Source organism: Oncorhynchus keta, chromosome 11 (genome assembly GCF_023373465.1).
Source record: "Oncorhynchus keta strain PuntledgeMale-10-30-2019 chromosome 11, Oket_V2, whole genome shotgun sequence".
Lineage (NCBI taxonomy): Eukaryota > Metazoa > Chordata > Actinopteri > Salmoniformes > Salmonidae > Oncorhynchus > Oncorhynchus keta.
The window spans coordinates 24442577-24459996 of NC_068431.1; the positions used below are offsets into that span (position 1 = coordinate 24442577).

Here is a 17420-nt window from a genome sequence, read left to right on the forward strand (position 1 = left end):
CATTTTTTTCTACCATAAGCAGCTTCCAACGTCGTTTTAGAGAATTTCGCAGTACATCCAACTGGCCTCCCAACCGCAGACCATATTTATGGCGTCGTGTGGGTGAGCGGCTTGCTGAACAGAGTGCCCAATGGTGGGGGTGGGGTTATGGTAGGGGCAGGCATAAGCTAATGACAATGAACACAATTGCATTTTATTTAAGGCAAATTGAATGCACAAATAAACCATGATGAGATCCTGAGGCCCAATGTGAGGACCATTTTTTTTAAAGGTATCTGTGACCAACAGATGCATATCTGTATTCCCATTCATGTGAAATCCATTTGAAATCCATTAAGGCCTAATAAATATATTTCAATTGACTGATTTCCTCATATGAACTGTAACTGTAAAAAAATTGTTGCATGTACAAATGACTTCGACTAATATGTACCCCTGCACATTGACACAGTACCAGTACCCCCTGTATATAGCCTCGTTATTGTTATTTTATTGTTACTTTTTATTTAATTTTTTACTTTAGTTTATTTAGTAAATACTTTCTTAACTCTATTTCTTGAACTGCATTGTAAGGGCTTGTAAGTAAGCATTTCACAGGAAGGTCTACCAACACCTGTTGTATTCTGCACATGTGACAAATACAATTTTATTTTATTTGATGTTGCGTTTATATTTTTGTTGAGTATAGTTTTGGGAACAGAGAAAATGTACAGAATGTCGCCCAAAATCCATCTCGCTCCATCTCCTCCCACTACCGGCCACTGGGCTTCTTCTCATTGCCATTTGGTGGTGAGTGGAAATGCCAACCGGATGCTTCAGATGTATACAACCGGTGAAACATCTGGCTCATTGTTCTATCTGTGCTATCATCTCATGGCTGCCATTCCACTGAGGAGAGACAGTGGTACCTGGTGCGGATGGCTGCCTCTTCCCTCACACTGAATCCTAGGTAAAAGCCTATAAGGACTATCAGAAATGCAGTCAAGCAGCTTGGCGCAAAATAGGAGGAGCGGAAAGAGCAACACAGGCCTCATCCCGTCAACACCCCCCTCCTCTCCTCTCCCCCTGCCTTCAGAATGAAAATGTTTATTTGTCTAAAAAGATCTATAAAAACAATCGCTCTGTACGATAGGCGAGATGGTGACTCCAGCCATGAGGAGATTTAATTAGCGAAATCTTGTTAGGTCTAACAAAATCAAGCGTAAGACAATCCTCGGCAAGGCTTCGAAGGATCCAGGCGGGAGAGGAGAGGCGGGAGAGAGGAAGCAGGGGCTGGGAGCGATTAGGGCTGGGATGATATGGAAACGGGCAGCACCAATGCACCACTGCTGTGGCGGGAAATGGCTCGGAATACCCAGCTGCTTTCACACTCAATTAAAGAGACTTCCCTCTCTTTCTGCCCTCCACCCTCCCTTCTCATCCTATTCCCCCCTTGATAAAAAATGAGTTCACCTCACTGCTGCCTGTCATTATAGTGTCACGGTAAAGCCCTCGTCTCGAACTCCCCCCACAGCTTCTCTTAGAACTCGTCAACTCCAGTCAATTCCATCCTGGCCCGCTCAGCCATTAAAGACATAAATAGTGTTTTTAGAGTGTATCTGACTGCTATTAAAAACAAGATGGGAAAAGGCCGCATCCAAACTTTGGGAAATGAACTCCCTGTGAAAAGTAAAGACAACTTAAAAAGTCCGATTTGGAAATACAATTTAGCCGGCGTAATTAGGAAGAGGCCTTAAATGATTGATGTTGTGCTACCTCAACCGAACCACGAAGGAGTTGAGTAAATCAAAGAGATTGAACTACTCTTGCATGGCAGTTTGTTTAAGGTAGGAGTTACAATTAATTGCGTGCTCTTAGTCTTAGCCTTTATCATGGAAGATAAAAACACTTGCAGTTGGATTGGAAGAGGCAGTTCGACAGAATTAGATATAACAGATGTTAGTCATGCATATACAACACTTGCCTAAACACTACACTTAGGCCCTGCTAAATAAACCTCTTCTCTAATGGTGCTGTAAACAAACATACAGTATGTAAACATCAACTTTAATGAAGAAGACTTCAATAGTTAATTGTCACACACATTGCACCTAATGTGGATCTCCCATTTTTCTACCGACATTTTCATGAGAGTTTATACTAAACAAAAATAAACGCATCATGCAACAAACCAATTTCAAAGCTGTTACTGAGTTACAGTTCATATAAGGAAATCAATCATTTTTTATTAATTCATTAGGCCCTGATCCATGGATTTCACATGACTGGGAATACAGATATGCATCTGTTGGTCATAGATACCTTAAAAACATTAGGGGCGTGGATCAGAAAACCAGTCAGTATCTGGTGTGACCACCATTTGCCTCATGCAGCGCGACACATCTCCTTCGCATAGTTGATCAGGCTGTTGATTGTGGTCTGTGGAATGTTGTCCCACTCCTTTTCAGAGGCTGTGCAAAGTTGCCGGATATTGGCTGGAGCTGGAACACGGTGTCATACACGTCGATCCAGAGCACCCCAAATATGCTCAAAGAGTGACATGTCTGGTGAGTATGCAGGCCGTGGAAGAACTGGGACATTTTTAGCTTCCAGAAATTGTGTACAGATCCTTGTGACATGGGGCTGTGCATTATCATGCTGACACATGAGGTGATGGAGGCAGATGAATGGCACGACAATGGGCCTCAGGACCTCGTTACGGTATCTCTGTGCATTCAAATTGCCATTGATAAAACGCAATTGTCCAAGGCTTATGCCTGCCCATACCATAACCCCACCACCACCATGGTGCACTCTGTTCACAATGTTGACACCAGCAAACCACTCGCCCACACAAACCGCTCGCCTCTAAAACAACATTGTAGGTGGCTTATGGTAGAGAAATGAACATTCAATTATCTGGCAACAGGTTTTGTGGATATTCCTGCAGTCTGCATGCCAATTGCACCCTCCCTCAAATCTTGAGACATCTGTAGGTGCTGTAATGATCATGCTGTTTAATCAACTTCTTGATATGCCACACCTGTCAGGTGGATGGATTATCTTCGTAAATGAGAAATGCTCACTAACCAGGATGTAAACACAATTGTGTTAAACATTTTAGAGAAATAAGCTTTTTGTGCATATGGAACATTTCTGGGATCTTTTATTCCAGCTCATGAAACATGGGACCAACACTTTACATGTTGTTTTTACATTTTTGTTCAGTGTACATGTAAAATTGGTTTGTAATCGGTTCGTAAATTACATCTGGCACTCTGTTCAGAGGTCCTAAGTGCTCTTGGCAGGCAAACACTATTGGTGTGTTACTTCCCTATTTTAGGACTGTGAAAAGGTGATGGAAAAACTTACAGTTAGTTTGCCCTCTGCAACAAAGCAGTAGTCAATGTTGTCGTTGTCTGCTCTTCCACGCCTTAGTGTCCGGTCCTCCACACAAAGTCTACAAAACAGGAAATATTGTTGTGTGGGTACACATGTATAAAGCCACTTCTTAACATACAGTATATCCCACATACTGTACACATGAGTAAGCAAAGTATTTTATTGTAATTCTGCAATGATAGTGGTCCACGGATATTTCTTATCTTTACAGTATTGTCATGAAAATACCCTCATATTATGTGTGTAAATATGTTGAATATAGAATTTCTTGGCTGTAAGGACCCTTTGTCTCTGTGAGATAAACTCCTTTGTGCCTAGTACTTCCATAGGCTCTTGGACTCCCCAAGTTTCAAGGAGTTATGGTGCAGTGCAGTCAGTTAATGTGCACAGATTTAAGTTCAATCATCCATTTAGGGTTGGGCACATGATCTTTCGCTTGACCGGCTAGTCGTGTCTCCTGTCAGTGGGAGTGTGGTGGTCCTCCCAGTAGGCTAGAGACTCCAGCAGCTACCTGCTAACACCGGAGTTCTGAACGGCCTACGTTTACCAAGACCTGTATTTACTTTTATTTCACCTTTATTTAACCAGGTTGGCCAGTTGAGAACAAGCTCTCATTTATAACTGCGACCTGGCCAAGATAAAGCAAAGCAGTGCGACAAAAAACAACATGGGATAAACAAAGTACAGTCAGTAACAATAGAAAAACGTATATACCTATAAACCTATAAGCAATAAATAGGCCATAGCGAAGTAATTACAATTTAGAAAATTAACACTGGAGTGATAGATGTGCAGATGATGATGTGCAAGTAGAAATACTGGTGTGCAAAATAGCAAAAAAAAGTAAATAAAAACAATATGGATTGGCTATTTACAGATGGGCTGTGTACAGCTGCAGAAATCAGTGAGCTGCTCAGATAGCTGATGCTTAAAGTTAGTGAAGGAGATAAAAGTCTCCAACTGGAAGGAAAGGCGGCCAAAGCAGGTGTTGGCTTTGGGGATGATGAGTGAGATATACCTGTTGGAGCGCGTGCTACGGGTGGGTGTTGCTATGGTGACCAGTGAGCTGAGAAAAGGCGGAGCTTTACCTAGCAAATACTTGTAGATGACCTTTAGCCAGTGGGTCTGGCGACAAATATGTAGCAAGGGCCAGCCGACGAGAGCATACAGGTTGCAGTGGTGGGTGGTATATGGGGCTTTGGTGACAAAATGGATGGCACTGTGATAGACTGCATCCAGTTTGCTGAGTAGAGTGTTGGAGGCTATTCTGTAAATGACATCGCCAAAGTCGAGGACCGGTAGGATAGTTTTACGAGGGTATGTTTGTCACGACTTCTACCGAAGGTAGCTCCTCTCCCTGTTCAGGCGGCGCTCGGCGTCACCAGTCTACTAGCCATCAACGATCCCTTTTTCCTTTTCTGTTTTTTTTTGTCTTTGGTTCTTTTTCACACCTGGTTTCATTTGCGTTAATTTCTGTGTGTATATACTGTATGTACCCTGTTGCCTGTCTAAGTTTGTGCGGGATTAGTCTTTCATTGGGATGTGCTCGGTTAGGTTATGCCTTTATTTGTTTTCACGGATTCTTAAGTGTATGATTGTCAGGTTCTCTGTTGTCGAGGGCGTTGTACCTTTTCGATTGTGCCATTCCTGTGTTGGGGGACTTTCCTATTAAAACACGCTTCTCAGACATCCCTGCTCTCCTGCGCCTGACTCCTACACCTACCACCTAGACGCAACATTATCACAGAATCCCGCACCACTTCGATGGAGTCAGCAGGAGCGGACGCGCTCCCAGTGTCTATGGAGGAGCGCGTTCAACACCACATGGCAGTGTTACACCGGCTGGGGACCGTGATGGATCAGGTGATGGTGACGATGGAAAGATGGGAGAGAGGTGGCCTCCCCACACCTCCATCAGCCACATACCACCACAACCCTCTCCTTCATTGCTTGGTTCCAGTGGGATTCGACTCACACTCCCGAGATAGTACAATGGGACGGCGGCCGGGTGCCAGGGGTTCTTACTCCAGGTGGAATTATACCTGGCAACCGTTCACCCGACTCCGTAAGGGAGGCCCTGGAGTGGGCCAACGCGGTATGGAACGATCCTGACTCGGCGAGGGACCACTATTCAGAGTTCCCCTGCCGCTTTCGGGCCGTGTTCGACCACCCACCTGAGGGCCGAGAGGCGGGTGAACGGCTGTTCCATCTGAGGCAGGAGAAGAGGAGTGCTCAGGACTTTGCCCTAGAGTTCCGGACCTTGGCCACTGTCGCAGGACGGAACGACAGGGCCCTGCTCGATCACTATAGGTACAGTTTGCGCGAGGACGTCCGAAGGGAGCTAGCCTGTAGAGACACCACCATCTCCTTGGGCCAGCTGATAGACATGTCCATCCGTTTGGACAACTTGATGGAGACCCGCGGACAACCAGAACGGGTCCTGTCAGTTTCATCCCCCAGCTCCTCCACTCCAACGCCCATGGAGCTAGGAGGTGCTGCAGTGAGGGCGACCGGAGGAGGGGGCCTTTCCTGTACCAGCTGTGGTCGTAGAAGGGACACTGCTGATCGGTGCTGGAGGAGTCCTCCAGGGAGTCGAGACACCAGGCTGAGCACTGCTTGGACACCTCAGGTGAGTCGGCACCAGACTCACCCGGAGCCCTCTGTTGGTCACATGTATGTGTTGATTTTTTCCCCTGAATTCTCCCCTCATTCCCGGCATAAGGCGCTAGTAGATTCAGGCACAGCAGGGAATTTTATTGACTGTGGTTTAGCGCATGTTCAGCTTGACAAACCCTTCCCAGTGTACGCCTTAGATAGCCGCCCATTAGGGTCAGGGCTAGTCAGGGAGGCCACGACTCCACTGGGCATGGTTACGCAGGAGGGTCATGAGGAGAGAATTAGTCTCTTTCTCATTGATTCTCCTGCATTTCCGATGGTGCTGGGGATCCCCTGGTTGGCCCGTCACAACCCCAGGATTTTGATGGTAACAAGAGGGCTCTAAAGGTGTGGTCAGAGGAGTGCTCAGGCAGGTGTGTAGGAGTTTCCATCGGTGCTACGATGGTGGAGAGTCCAGACCCAGTCTCCACTGTGCGTATTCCCTCAGAATATGCCAATTTGGCTATCGCCTTCTGTAAAAAGAGGGCGAGCCAATTACCACCTCATCAACAAGGGGATTGTGTGATAAATCTCCTGGTAAACGCTGCACTTCCCAGGAGTCACGTGTATCCCCTGTCACAGGAGGAGACGGTGGCTATGGAGACACCCAGAGATACATATCTGAATCTCTGGGGCAGGGGTACATTCGGCCCTCCACATCACCTGCCTCCTCGAGTTTCCTTTTTGTGAAAAAAAGGAGGGAGGGCTGTGTCCGTGCATTGACTATAGAGGTCTAAATTCCATCACGGTGGGGTACAGTTACCCGCTACCTCTCATTGCCACGGCGATTGAGTCATTTCCACGGAGCACGCTTTTTCACAAAACTGGATCTCAGGAGTGCGTATAACTTGGTGCGTATCTGAGAGGGAGATGAGTGGATGACAGCGTTTACTACCACATCCGGGCATTATGAGTACCTCGTCATGCTGTACGGGTTGAAGAATGCTCCAGCAGTCTTCCAATATTTTGTAGACAAGATTCTCAGAGACCTGTATGGGCAGGGTGTGGTGGGTTATATCGATGATATTCTGGTCTATTCCGCTACACGTGCCACGCATTTGTCTCTGGTGTGCAAGGTACTTGGGCAACTGTTGGAGCATGACCTGTACGTCAAGGATGAGAAATGCTTGTTCTTCAAACAGGCCGTCTCCTTCCTTGGGTATCGCATTTCCACATCAGGGTTGGTGATGGAGTGTGACCGCATTGCAGCCGTGCGTAATTGGCAGACTCCAACCACGGTAAAGGAGGTGCAGCGGTTCTTAGGGTTTGCCAATTACTACCGGAAGTTTATCCAGGGTTTTGGGCAGGTGGCTGCTCCCATTACGTCACTGCTGAAGGGGGGTGCGGTGCGTCTGGGGTGGTTGGCTGAGGCGGACAGGGCTTTTGGGCGCCTGAAGGCTCTTTTCAACTCGGCTCCCGTGCTAGCGCATCCGAATCCCTCTTTGGCATTCATAGTGGAGGTGGACACGTCCGAGGCTGGGATTGGAGCCGTGCTCTCACAGCGCTCCGGTACGCCACCGAAACTATGACGTGGGGGATCGAGAGCTGCTGGCTGTCGTCAGGGCCCTGACGGTGTGGAGACATTGGCTTGAGGGAGCTCAACAACCTTTTTTTTCATCTGGACTGACCACCGTAATCTAGAGTACATTCGGGCAGCGAGGAGACTGAACCCTCAGGCAAGGTGGGCTATGTTTTTCACCCGATTTATGTTCACCATCTCCTATAGACTAGGCTCCCAGAACACTAAGGCAGACGCACTGTCCTGACTGTATGATACGGAGGAGCGGGCCATCGATCCTACTACCATCCTCCCAGCCTCTTGTCTGGTGGCACCGGTGAGGTGGGAGGTGGACGCAGACATCGAGTGAGCATTGCGTGTAGAGCCGACTCCAGGTTGTAAAAACATGTCAAACGTTTTTATAATCAATCCTCGGGTTGTTTTTACAATAAATAATAAATAATATTTCAACCGGACCATAGCTTTTTCAATGAAAGAGAGAGAGAAAATGTCTGGTCCAAGCTGTTGCGCATGCAAAACTCTGCTGGCACCCAGCCATCCACTGACGCGATGTGATCGTTCTCGCTCATTTTTCAGAATAAAAGGCTGAAACTATTTCTAAAGACTGTTCACACCATGTGGAAGCCATAGGGAAAGGAATCTGGTTGATATCCCTTTAAATAGAGGGAAGGCATGCAATGGAACAGGAAGCTTTCAAAATAAGAGGCACTTCCTAGTTGGAAGTGTAAACTCACAGACAATATTTTGACAGTTTTGGAAACTTTAGAGTGTTTTCTATCCTAATCTGACAATTATATGCATATTCTAGTTTCTGGGCCTGAGAAATAGGCAGTTTAATTTGGGTTCGTTTTTCATCCAAACATCAAAATACTGCCTCCTACACTGAACAAGTTAATATGAGTCTTGAAGGAGAGTTTACAGTCTAGCCAGACACCTAGGTATTTGTAGTCCACATATTCTAAGTCAGAACCATCCAGAGTAGTGATGCTAGTTGGGCGGGCGGGTGCGGGCAGCAATCGGTTGAAGAGCATGCATTTAGTTTTACTAGCGTTTCAGGGCAGTTGGAGGCCACGGAAGGAGTGTTGTATGGCATTGAAGCTCGTTTGGAGGTTTGTTAACACAGTGTCCAAAGAAGGGCCAGATGTATACAGAATGATATTGTCTGAGTAGAGGTGGATCAAGGAATTACCCGCAGCAAGAGCGACATTTTGTTACCAAAGCCCCATATACCACTCACCACTGCGACCTGTATGCTCTTGTCGGCTGGCCCTCGCTACATATTTGTCGCCAGACCCACTGGCTCCAGCTCATCTATAAGTCTTTGCTAGGTAAAGCTCCTCCTTATCTCAGCTCACTGGTCACGATAACAACACCCACCCGTAGCACGCGCTCCAGCAGGTATATTTCACTGGTCATCCCCAAAGCCAACACCTCTTTGGCCGCCTTTCCTTCCAGTTCTCTACTGCCAATGACTGGAACGAATTGCAAAAATCACTGAAGCTGGATACTTATATTTCCCTCACTAACTTTAAACATCAGCTATCTGAGCAACTAACCGATCGCTGCAGCTGTACATAGTCCATCTGTAAATAGCCCACCCAATCTACCTACCTCATCCCCATATTGTTTTTATTTACTTTTCTGCTCTTTTGCACACCAGTATCTCTACTTGCACATCATCATCTGCTCATTTATCACTCCAATGTTAATCTGCTAAATTGTTATTGCTTCGATACCATGGCCTATTTATTGCCTACCTCCTCACGCCATTTGCACACACTATATATAGACTTTCTTTTTTCTATTGTGTTATTGACTGTACACTTGTGTAACTCTGTGTTGTTGTTTGTGTCGCACTGCTTTGCTTTATCTTGGCCAGGTCGCAGTTGTAAATAAGAACTTGTTCTTAACTAGCTTACCTGGTAAATAAAGGTGAAATAAAAAACTGAAAGAAAAAAAAGATCCTGATTGAAAACAGCAGAGGTGTATTTGGAGGGCAAGTTGGTCAGGATAATATCTATGAGGGTGCCCATGTTTATGGATTTAGGGTTGTACCTGGTGGGTTCCTTGATATTTTGTGTGAGATTGAGGGCATCTAGCTTAGAATGTAGGACGGCCGGGGTGCTATGCATGTCCCAGTTTAGGTCACCTAGCAGAACGAACTCTGAAGATGGCTCAATGGGGACTGTGTGAGGTACAGGCTAGGGAGCTTGAAGAATTGAGATATAACAGACAGGGGGAGGATGGATGTATAGACTGTAGCAGTTATATGGCTTCTTTGTTTACTTTACTTCAAGACCACTAACAAGTGATAGATCTGGATAGAACTGTATTCCACCATATACCATTTAGGTTCAATGTATGAACTCATGTCAGACCAATGCTCATGAAAGGAGATGAGGAGAGGAGGCTTTTTAAAATAAAATTGGGATGTAGCCTCTAGCCTGGGTCGTTCACTTCACCAACACTACTGTCACCCAAGGAAGATGGGGCGGAGGCATTTCTCAGGTTTCCTCCAGCTACAAATAAAACATTTTAGCCTGGTCTGTAATCCCTCTAGAAGCCTCCTCTAAGCTCCAGGGCCAACAGTGGCCTTCCTCTCTGGCCACTCAGCCGCCAGGCCTGCCCAGGCCCAGGGGTCCCCCCAGTCTTCCTCCAGGACGACTCCCCTGGGGCCCTGGGCCGGCCTTCCTGTTGACGGCAAAGTGAAATAGAGTGGGGCCGAAGCAGCAGAGGCTCCCCCTGGGGGGCTGGAGGGCTAATCACTGTGTTTCTCACAAACCACAGAGGAAGCAGGAAGCATTAGCATTCCTGCAGCAGCAGACCACCACACCGGCCCCACTAAGGCCTGTCAGCCCGGCCGGCTGGCTGGGCCCCTAAACAGACATGGAGAGAAGAGAGTGGGCCTGCCTGACTTGGGAGGGGGGAGGTCGGGTGTTTGATTTTTCTCACATACAATCACTGTCTCGGTCTCGGAGTCTCAAGGAGTCTGGCACGTCGCCTCATGCGAGCAGGCCTAGCACACATGCTCACGCACACATGCACAGTCCCCCAGTCGAGGAATTCTTCATTCAAGCGAACAGTGGGAGGATGGGGTGCTGCTCTCGGGTTACGCTTTGACTTGATTAATGCTGAAGGAATTGGACAAGTTGTGCTTCCTGCGAGTGAGTTTTTGTCAACATTTGCTCTCGAATAACGAGATGCATTCGAATGCTTCAAGCTCATTTGCGGCCCCACGTTACGGGACAATCCATCTCATTTGCTCCACTTTTTTTGCCATTCATTTTGTGGAGTACGTAGTTTGTTATAGTTTCAGGCAAACATGTTCAGAGAAGATAGCATTATTATGCATTCTGGATGTTCAATAAATATCCTATAACCATACACAGACTCAGTACACAGTGGAATATTCCAGATGGACCTCTTTAAGATGCCCAAACTCTCCTCTTCGGAGGAGGAGGGAGGTCAAGGTGAGCAGGGAGGACCAAAGGACTCATTTCCCACAATCCCTTGCCAGCAATAGCCCCCCAGCTGTTCAAAGCCTGCCATAACAACAGCTGCTCCAAGGTTTAGTGCTTCATGTTACTATGACAACAGTAGACTGATTCATATGCACTGTCTCTCTGTTCTAATAACGGAAGTGGCATTATGCCATAATTTAATTTCCATAAAACAAGAAAAGTTAGCTTGGTTGTTCTACACTAAGACACAGGGCATGAAGAAGCTAATTAATTTTGTATGATACCGAGTTCTGTAGCACATGCACCCAAACTCAAAAACCCAATGCATAAACTTGACCCCCCATGCTTGCAACAAACACCAAACTGAATGTATCTGTATCTATAGAATGAACTCAATATAAAATCCTTACAGTGGTATCTGCACACACACAATGGGACCTAAATATTCTGTCATCCCTTACAGCTGTAAACCAGAATATCACACAGATCACTGTCAAGCAGGATGTACAATTATAAAAGTTTCTTTATTCTGGCCAAATAGGAAGTGAGGTAATTTAGCCATCTACAGGGTGCAATAAGAAACACAGAATGGTACCTACACATTTACAGTATAAAGCCTATACATTAACAATTAATCTCTTTCCATTACAGTGCAAACTATTTCCTCTTTCACCATCACACAGTTTGCAGGGTTCTTTTGAAACACAGACTATGTACTTAACATTTGGAATAGCATAGAATACATTTGCATGTTTAGAAGTTATTCTCAGCTCAACATTTGGGACTAGGCCTACTTTCAGGTCAGTATGGCTAAGACTGTTGTTTAAGGATAACAACTGTAGAATTCCAGGGAGTTAAGGAAGCTTTGGATGACAATTGTAGGTATTCCCATAGGGGTAACAGGACACTGCATGGTGTCACGAGGGGTTTACACCCAACGTTTAACGAGCAAGCAGCTGATATAGGCAGCTGTAGCAGACAAAGCACGGGACACACACGGACATAAACACACATAATACAAACACCGAATGACACCCTATCCACCCTTACATGCACACACAAAACAATACACACATCCAACATATACAAACACACACACACAATGATCCATATACTATATATCCATACTTTACACCCACAATTTTACTCTCACAAATGCGAGTGAACACCATACAACCCATACTGCATAATCCATTTAGTTCAACCTGAACAATACTTAAGATGAACCAAGTTGAGTAAAAAAATTAAGTAATCATAGCCATTGTCTTTGTACTTTTTATTAGTCACTGCTACACTGCTGTGTCAGTTGATTATTTCGAACATAGATTTCCCCTCTGCTCCAGTCAGATCTGACAGAAGAAGAACATTCCACTCCTCTCCTCATGAGCAAACAGGGGAAAGCCAAACAGGAAAAGGAAATAACTGGCTATAAATATCCCTGAGCAAAGTGGTGAGTCAGGTTGGATTAAAAAAAAGGAAATACCAAAAAATAAAATCTACCTCTTTCTCTCTCTATACCTCTTCTCCTTTTCATAAAGCCCTGAAAACACATTCAATCCATTTAAAACGGGCACGCTGCTTCTGTATCGGCGATTGATTCTTTGCATCATGGTCATGGAAGCAACGTTTGTCCAATGTTTGTCAATTATTCGGTGATTCCAAATAGCTACTTCTATCTCTGTGATGGGCAGATATTTGTTTTTATTTAACCTTACAGTCAACTAAATACATTTTGTCCAACAAATCTTTAAACCTAACACTTTGATATAGGATCATATAGTCACTAATTTGCAGTTCATACATAGGTATGTTTGCTAATTAGGCATTTATTCAGTGTGTGAATAAGAAAACACTGATAAATTGTCAATAATACCTAATAACTTAGCTATGAATATAAAATTAGCATATACAATGTGATTCCTACTAAAGAGTTAGCAAATTGCTACCTTTATTTTCAGTGGTGGGAGATGTAGAGGGTAAAGCAAAGGAAGTACATTTGAAAGTAACATTGAAGGGATATGAACTTTGGGGTGAGGTCACTGGTTCGTCAGTTTGTCCTAATGCACTGCAACACTAAGTGACTTCCATCTTCCATTCTATATTTTCCAAATGGTTTGATTCTAGAAAATGTTATATTAAATACGATTAGCATTAAAACATTACTCAAACTAGTGTTTAGCAATGTTGTCTACACTAGTGATAACTAAGGTACTTTGGCCAGTAAGACCAAACTCAACCCAGCAGCGCCCAATGATACATGTCTATTTTACAATCTTTGTCAATACTATTTAACGACATGAAAACGTGTGAAAAATGCTACTCGATATGACGAGTCGTAATACGTCCGTGCAGTTTATGCTATTCCATCACCCTCCCCAATTTCATAAAACTGAAGGAGATCTCGAGCAGACATAACTTGTATGACCTGAACCATGCTCCTCAGGCCCCCACGGGTCTAGTGAGGCCAACCGATAGTGCATCATCTGCTGTTTTGCTAACACCAGATCTGAGCACCAGGCCCCCGTCCCCCAGTCTCAGCTCTGTAGAAGTAGCTCCAGTCTCAGCTCTATTGACGTAGCTCCAGCCTCAGCTCTATTGAAGTAGCTCCAGCCTCAGCTCTATCGAAGTAGCTCCAGCCTCAGCTCTATAGAAGTAGCTCCAGCCTCAGCTCTATAGAAGTAGCTCCAGCCTTAGCTCTATAATAATAATAATATATGCCATTTAGCACGCTTTTATCCAAAGCGACTTACAGTCATGTGTGCATACATTCTACGTATGGGTGGTCCCGGGATCGAACCCACTACCCTGGCGTTACAAGCGCCATGCTCTACCAACTGAGCTACAGAAGGACCATAATATAGAAGTAGCTCCAGCCTCAGCTCTATAGATGTAGCTCCAGCCTCAGCTTAATAGAAGTAGCTCCAGCCTCAGCTCAATAGGAGTAGCTCCAGCCTCAGCTTAATAGAAGTAGCTCCAGCCTCAGCTCTATTGACGTAGCTCCAGCCTCAGCTCTATAGAAGTAGCTCCAGCCTTAGCTCTATAGAAGTAGCTCCAGCCTCAGCGCTATAGAAGTAGCTACAGCCTCAGCTCTATAGAAGTAGCTCCAGCCTCAGCTCTATAGAAGTAGCTCCAGCCTTAGCTCTATTGACGTAGCTCCAGCCTCAGCTCTATAGAAGTAGCTCCACCCTCAGCTCTATAGAAGTAGCTCCAGCCTTAGCTCTATAGAAGTAGCTCCAGCCTCAGCGCTATAGAAGTAGCTACAGCCTCAGCTCTATAGAAGTAGCTCCAGCCTCAGCTCTATAGAAGTAGCTCCAGCCTCAGCTTAATAGAAGTAGTCCCAGCCTTAGCTCTATAGAAGTAGCTCCAGCCTTAGCTCTATAGAAGTAGCTCCACCTTCAGCTTAATAGAAGTAGCTCCAGCCTCAGCTCTATAGAAGTAGCTCTAGCCTCAGCTCTATAGAAGTAGCTCCAGCCTCAGCTCTATACGGCATCCCCAGCCGCGCCCTCAGAGCATGCGCAGACCAGCTGGCCGGTGTGTTTACGGACATATTCAATCAATCCCTATACCAGTCTGCTGTTCCCACATGCTTCAAGAGGGCCACCATTGTTCCTGTTCCCAAGAAAGCTAAGGTAACTGAGCTAAATGACTACCGCCCCGTAGCACTCACTTCCGTCATCATGAAGTGCTTTGAGAGACTAGTCAAGGACCATATCACCTCCACCCTACCTGACACCCTAGACCCACTCCAATTTGCTTACCGCCCAAATAGGTCCACAGACGATGCAATCTCAACCACACTGCACACTGCCCTAACCCACCTGGACAAGAGGAATACCTATGTGAGAATGCTGTTCATCGACTACAGCTCGGCATTCAACACCATAGTACCCTCCAAGCTCGTCATCAAGCTCGAGACCCTGGGTCTCGACCCCGCCCTGTGCAACTGGGTACTGGACTTCCTGACGGGCCGCCCCCAGGTGGTGAGGGTAGGCAACAACATCTCCTCCCCGCTGATCCTCAACACGGGGCCCCACAAGGGTGCGTTCTGAGCCCTCTCCTGTACTCCCTGTTCACCCACGACTGCGTGGCCACGCACGCCTCCAACTCAATCATCAAGTTTGCGGACGACACAACAGTGGTAGGCTTGATTACCAACAACGACGAGACGACCTACAGGGAGGAGGTGAGGGCCCTCGGAGTGTGGTGTCAGGAAAATAACCTCACACTCAACGTCAACAAAACTCAGGAGATGATTGTGGACTTCAGGAAACAGCAGAGGGAACACCCCCTATCCACATCGATGGAACAGTAGTGGAGAGGGTAGCAAGTTTTAAGTTCCTCGGCATACACATCACAGACAAACTGAATTGGTCCACTCACACTGACAGCGTCGTGAAGAAGGCGCAGCAGCGCCTCTTCAACCTCAGGAGGCTGAAGAAATTCGGCTTGTCACCAAAAGCACTCACAAACTTCTACAGATGCACAATCAAGAGCATCCTGGCGGGCTGTATCACCGCCTGGTACGGCAACTGCTCCGCCCTCAACCGCAAGGCTCTCCAGAGGGTAGTGAGGTCTGCACAACGCATCACCGGGGGCAAACTACCTGCCCTCCAGGACACCTACACCACCCGATGTTACAGGAAGGCCATTAAGATCATCAAGGACATCAACCACCCAAACCACTGCCTGTTCACCCCGCTATCATCCAGAAGGCGAGGTCAGTACAGGTGCATCAAAGCTGGGACCGAGAGACTGAAAAACAGCTTCTATCTCAAGGCCATCAGACTGTTAAACAGCCACCACTAACATTGAGTGGCTGCTGCCAACACACTGTCATTGACACTGACCCAACTCCAGCCACTTTAATAATGGGAATTGATGGGAAATGATGTAAATATATCACTAGCCACTTTAAACAATGCTACCTTATATAATGTTACTTACCCTACATTATTCATCTCATATGCATACGTATATACTGTACTCTACATCATCGACTGCATCCTTATGTAATACATGTATCACTAGCCACTTTAACTATGCCACTTTGTTTACTTTGTCTACATACTCATCTCATATGTATATACTGTACTCTATATCATCTACTGCATCCTTATGTAATACATGTATCACTATCCCCTTTAACTATGCCACTTTGTTTACTTTGTCTACATACTCATCTCATATGTATATACTGTACTCGATACCATCTACTGTATGCTGCTCTGTACCATCACTCATTCATATATCCTTATGTACATATTCCTTATCCCCTTACACTGTGTATAAGACAGTAGTTTTGGAATTGTTAGTTAGATTACTTGTTGGTTATCACTGCATTGTCGGAACTAGAAGCACAAGCATTTCGCTACACTCGCATTAACATCTGCTAACCATGTGTATGTGACAAATGAAATTTGATTTGATTTGATTTGATATAGAAGTAGCTCCAGCCTCAGCTTAATAGAAGTAGCTCCAGCCTCAGCTCTATCGAAGTAGCTCCAGCCTCAGCTCTATAGAAGTAGCTAAAGCCTCAGCTCTATAGAAGTAGCTCCAGCCTTAGCTCTATAGAAGTAGCTCCAGCCTCAGCTTAATAGAAGTAGCTCCAGCCTCAGCTATATAGAAGTAGCTCCAGCCTCAGTTTAATAGAAGTAGTCCCAGCCTTAGCTCTATAGAAGTAGCTCCAGCCTTAGCTCTATAGAAGTAGCTCCACCTTCAGCTTAATAGAAGTAGCTCCAGCCTCAGCTCTATAGAAGTAGCTCCAGCCTCAGCTTAATAGAAGTAGCTCCAGCCTCAGCTCTATTGACGTAGCTCCAGCCTCAGCTCTATAGAAGTAGCTCCAGCCTCAGCTCTATAGAAGTAGCTCCAGCCATAGCTCTATAGAAGTAGCTCCAGCCTCAGCTTAATGGAAGTAGCTTCAGCCTCAGCTATATAGAAGTAGCTCCAGCCTCAGTTTAATAGAAGAAGTCCCAGCCTTAGCTCTATAGAAGTAGCTCCAGCCTTAGCTCTATAGAAGTAGCTCCACCTTCAGCTTAATAGAACTAGCTCCAGCCTCAGCTCTATAGAAGTAGCTCTAGCCTCAGCTCTATAGAAGTAGCTCCACCTTCAGCTTAATAGAAGTAGCTCCAGCCTCAGCTCTAAAGAAGTAGCTCCAGCCTCAGCTCTATAGATGTAGCTCCAGCCTCAGCTTAATAGAAGTAGCTCCAGCCTCAGCTTAATAGAAGTAGCTCCAGCCTCAGCTCTATTGACGTAGCTCCAGCCTCAGCTCTATAGAAGTAGCTCCAGCCTTAGCTCTATAGAAGTAGCTCCAGCCTCAGTTTAATAGAAGTAGCTCCAGCCTCAGCTCTAAAGAAGTAGCTCCAGCCTCAGCTCTATAGATGTAGCTCCAGCCTCAGCTTAATAGA

At 45.8% G+C, this 17420-nt stretch overlaps 1 protein-coding gene across 1 annotated transcript in view; it reads right to left on the minus strand.

Annotated features, from left to right (window-relative positions):
* Positions 1–17420, minus strand: part of LOC118389962 (uncharacterized) — a 143549-nt gene that overhangs the window by 106069 nt on the left and 20060 nt on the right. Inside the window, exon 2 of the mRNA XM_035780007.2 lies at positions 3352–3439. The gene's annotated coding sequence lies outside the window, so the exon portion shown is untranslated. The remainder of the gene's footprint in view (positions 1–3351; positions 3440–17420) is intronic.